The sequence below is a fragment of the Anabrus simplex genome, chromosome 4 (assembly GCF_040414725.1).
Source record: "Anabrus simplex isolate iqAnaSimp1 chromosome 4, ASM4041472v1, whole genome shotgun sequence".
NCBI lineage: Eukaryota > Metazoa > Arthropoda > Insecta > Orthoptera > Tettigoniidae > Anabrus > Anabrus simplex.
The window spans coordinates 8,939,987-8,945,528 of record NC_090268.1 but is presented as its reverse complement, the minus strand read 5'-3'; positions in this window follow the sequence as shown (position 1 = coordinate 8,945,528).

Genomic DNA, 5,542 nt, shown 5'->3' with positions numbered 1-5,542 from the left:
ACTACAGAAGAGAATATCAGGAGAGACCTAATAATAATTTCCACAGGGAGAGAAATTATCAAAATAGTTCGGAAAATTTCAGGACTGGGAGGCGTGATTATGGTAATCAACCAGAAGCTGGGAGGCGGGAGAATACAGGCCATAATAATAATAATAATAATGACGCTAGAGGAAATAGGCAACAGGGGAGGCCGACTGAGGTGTGTAACCAACAAGTCGTAACCGAACCAAGTACTTTAAACGCGCAACGGACTGTATAAACAGGTCACTGAGACAGTCCGTAAATGGTAAGTTCACGTATAAGGTAGATAAGTATGTTAATGTCGACCAGCCTATAGTTGTAAGTGAACATGATTGTGACCTAAGTAGCAATAATTCAAATGTTTTAAGTGACGACTTGATCGTAGACAATAAATTTTATAAGTGTAATTTAAATTTAGATATAAGGCAAGATTTGTTGAGTGATCTTATATTATGTAATGAGGAGAATTTAAGTAGTGTTACTGTTACACCGACGATTGAACTGCTGATATGGGGCAGAAAAGTTAAGATTTTGTTGGACTCTGGTAGTGAGAAGTCATGTGTAAATTCCAAGCTGTATGAGGAAGTTTTGAGAGAGAAGTATGAGGTAGCGGAAATTCCAGTGAGGAATACGTTCATCGTAACAGCTGTTGGAAACAAGTCTCAAAGAGTGAATAAACAAATAGCTGTCCCCATTAACATAAGTGGAGAATGTATTTTCCAACCATGCTTAGTTGTGCCTAATTTAGTTTATGCCGTTATTTTAGGTACCGACTGGTTAACGTGTCACAAGGCTAAATTAAATTTTGATCTGAGTAATGTCAATCTTATTTGGGGAAAGAGTAGCAGGGAAGTCAGTTTACCATATGATGTTTTGTCAGAAATTAGTGCGAATAAAGTGTGTTCTAGTACGGAAGGATCTTGTGAAATTCCTAATATTAGGAAAAATATTGATGTCTGCCATGTGTCCATACAGAGAGATTCTAGAGATGAATTGTATGAGACAGTGGAGAAATGCAATTTAGCGGAAAGTCAGAAGGACGAATTGTGTGAATTATTGATATCACATAGTGATGTTTTTAGCGATCGGCCTGGTAGAACACATCTTTACGAACACAAATTTAATGTTATTGATAACTCAACTTTTGTAGGACCGAAATATCCCATTCCGTTAAAATACGCTAGCGCTGTTGAAGAGCAGATTGACATTATGCTAGATTATAATATAATTGAACCATCATGTAGTCCTAATTTGAATCCAATTGTTATTATACCTAAGAAGGATAACACGGTAAGATTGTGCATGATAATTTTTGTAAGACTATATTGGATGAATTTGAGCTTGCTGACAAGGTTTTACTCAGAGTGCCACTCCCGTCATCAGCAGAAGCTGGTCAATTTTCTAAGTTTTTCTTGTTATATCAGGGATACTTCACCGTAGTGAAACGGATTGGGAAATGTGCTTATTCATTAGAAGACAAGGAAGGAAATATCGTAGGAACATACAATATAAGAAATCTTAAGAAATATATCATGTGAGTTTGTTGATTAATTTTCATTATTATGTTAATTCACCATATTTTATGAAGCTGGCATTGCGAACAGGACTTCAGTGAAATTAGCGTGTGTTGTGATAATAAGTGAGGCACGGCAGTGCAATAAACTCCAGTGCTTGGAGACAGTGTATATAATGAAATGTCTTCGAGAATTACTTTTGAACACTCAATGAACGTTTGAAACGACAGAAGTGAGAAAGAAATGTAATCTGTATGTAAATAATACTGTATAATCAAAGTGAAAATGATAATTGATAAATGTTTTATATGTGTAACAACGAACATCCAGATGGATGATACTATGTACCCAATTTGTAAAGGGCATTTTTATACATGTATCTATGGTGTACTCGATTTCAGGTGATTGTGTAGATATTTCATGAATCAATCGATTCATTTGATCGATTATTTCATGAGGGAGGCGTTCTGTAACCGTACAACAGGGTTACAGACTCCATTCTGTATTTATTATTATTATTATTATTATTATTATTATTATTATTATTATTATTATTATTATTATTATTATTATTATTATTATTATTATTATTATTAACCTGATTCATTAGATTTTATATATTCTGTTTCTCATCATTTAGACTGTAATAATTAGGTATCGCGTATATTATTGTATTTAATCATAGGTTAAGTGAATATGTTTGTAATTATTCTGTATTGTAGTAAGTGAGATTTGTTGGTTTCATATTGTCATGCTGTGGCTTGTAACTTTGGCTAGATGAGCTGGCATAGTATTTTGCAATCGAGGCTATGTTTAACTGTGCAAGGAGATTTCCCGGTGACGCATTCGGCATAGTCATTCTCGGACCGCTTGGGTACGCTTAGACGACACATGACTGATGACATCAGTGCGTGGACACGTGATTGCGACCAAGTGTCAGTATTCGCCAGCTACTGTATGTGGAAGTGGAAGGGATGAACAGTGAGTGGGGAGATGAGTCGTCATCGCGAGGTTATATAAAGTCGAGGCAACGGTAGTGAGAGATTCAGATGATATCAATCAGTTGATAGTACTCAGTTCATAAGCAGTTCATATCGTGCAGATCATATGTAACAGTCAGATGTATCAAATGGAAGAAGTGGTCTTAGTGTGATGGTCAGAGCTAAGAGTTGTGTTTGAAGAAGTAATAATCGAGGAGGTCTACAAGTGGTGGTTGTATCCGAGCAGAGACGGGTACTATGCTGATAAAGAAACATCATCTTCTTGTGAGGATGGACTTCACAAGATGTTTCAATAATATTTTCCAATTATTTAAAATATATTGAGTGGACGTAATTACATTGGAGCTCCCTACACGCGTACATGGTATGTAGGCCAACTCCTTGTGACATAAGAAGATAACAGCAGACGGCTCCCGACTTCAGCTCACAGGTTTTCCCAAGAATTTCAAGTTCAACAGCGGTGTATGCAGACAACAGGTAATTAAAGCATCAGACATGTTATGCATTCATAACATGAAGAAGAGTGTAATCAGCGGCGATATCACATCTCACTTCAAGTTCATGCCAATAGCTTTTTTTGTTTAGATTAAATTTTCCTTTTATTTAGTACCGCAAATCTCACGATATATTTCTTTTGTTAAATTAAAAGACGTCAATGCTTGTTCATTGTGACGTAAATTATAGTCATAAACTCAGTTTTATTTTAATTATAATAAGTGATTCCAGTTCCATGTACAATCCTCAATTGTGGAAATGCAACAGTAATTTAATATTGTCCTGATCCATATCCCTGTATATTGCCAGATATGTGAGTTTATCACCTCACGCCTTGAGATAATTGATATAAGAGGTATGCTCTACCGAATTTTGTTGTTTTTCTTAAAAAAGCAACTGGCGCTCAAACAAATGTTATGTATATTGTGTGAAGGAGATGTAAGTATAAGGGTAGTGGTTGGAGTAGCCACAATATATCCGTTCAAACTATCACGAAGGTAATAATTTATTAAATTAAATAATTCTATACGCCTGTAAACTTCGATTTAAAAAGAAGTTAAAGAGAATATACGGTAATTTCACTGGATAATTACGGTACTTAACCGTTTTTGGATTCTTGACAATTGTTGCTTCATTCCGACGAGATCGAAGAGTAGGGGCTACATGCACATGGTAGTTGTGTAAATAAATACAGAATCAGCTGATTACTTTATTCCGATAATTTGTAGTCTTAGGTCCCGGCATACTGTGTACTGTACTTTGCACCTTCGTTCATACATCGAGTAAACGTTAATAATTAAATTCCTATAGCGCCTATCCCAATAATATTGCAGTTCAAGCCCCCGGCGTAGTTTTAACAGAAATGATTGTAGACATCCTCTTATTTTTCAGTATTTAAAGACACTTTTATTCTCCGTCCCGCGTAGTAGGGAAAATAATATTAATCCAGCAGCGGTAAAAATCAAATAACCATATTTCAATTGAAAATTGTAGTGTAGATACGGTATATTTAGATAGTACAGTATCTTACCTGTTATATTCGTGTGCATCTTTCGTGTGTATCTATTAGAGCATAGTACTAATAATAATCTGTCTAAAAATTAGCTTTGTTGGTAATCTTTGAGTACAGTAGTTCGTGCAAATTTCAAACTTGCAATTTTAATTTCTTTTTGTGCTTAATAGTGGCATACGATACCGGTATTGTAATTAGGATACGTCTGAACGTAGTTTAAAATCATTGTAGTGTACTGTACAGTAGTATACGAGTAATATCTTATTAGAAATTAGCGTTCTCATTTTATTATTGTAAAATATTTGTGTAGTATAGCAGAGGTGTCTGTAGAAACTCTCTTACAAAAATCATGTTGTTGTAATTAGGATAGGCTTAACTGCAATATAGAATTGTGTAATTCTTGTGTATTGCTTTCGGTATTCAGTAATTAACAGCAGTTTTTATCTGTTAGGAGGTTGTAGGATAAAAATAGAGTACGACTAAGTAGTATTGTAGTGTAGTAGTATATTAATAACCTCATTGTCGTGTGATCTTTGAGTGCTATCCTAGACAATATTTCTTTCCGTTCATTTTTTGTGCAGAAAACAAGTGATTTTATTTTTCCTTTTCTTTTCATTTTTTCCGTAAAGAATGGATAAGGAGTGCAAGTGTAGGAACTGTGGGTGTGGCGAGGCATTGAGTGGTATGAGGGAGGAGTTGGAGAGTTTAAGGGAGATAATTAGGAATCTCACAGAAGACAGGAAGGAAGGTAGGCCTCGCTCAAACAATGTACAGGTTACAGCAGGTGTAAAAGAGGAATAGGAAGGAAAGGGTGGAATTATAGAAGACAAGTGGTCCAATGTTTTAAGGGGAAGGAGATTGCAGGCTAACGGCTCTACTCAGAATCAGAATTCAGGACAGCTGTCTGTGAGTTATCGGTACGAGCCACTCCAGGTAGAACAACAGAGGGAAGATGAGGAACAGGGAACTGTTGCTGAGATGTGCGGAAGCAGGAGGAAGGGAGGTAGGAAAGAGAAATGTAGAGTAGAGGATAGGAAAAGACAGGTGCAACAGGGTCATGGGAGGGAGAAAAGGGAGGAGGAAGTAGCTTCTGCAGCTATCAGGAAATATAGGGCTGACCAGGAGAGAACGGGATCAAATGAGGTGGGTAGGGTTAAGGCTCCGGTCATGGGGGATTCCATCGTTAGACATGTGGCGAAAGTGTGTGGAGGAAAGGGATCCAGGGTAGAGTGTTATCCAGGAATTAGGTTTAGGCAGATGTTGAGAAAAGTAAAAGAGAAAGAGGAGGGGAAGGAGAAGGTGGTAGTGTTCCACGTTGGTACCAACAACGTAAGGCAAGCTGGTATAAGTACCAACATAGTTGGGGATGTGTGGGATCGGGTAAATACAGCACGGGTGAAGTTTAAGGAAGCAGAGATTGTTATCAGTGGAATAATGTGTAGGAGGGATACTGACTGGAGGGTGATTGGGGATTTAAATGAGAATATGAGTGGGTATG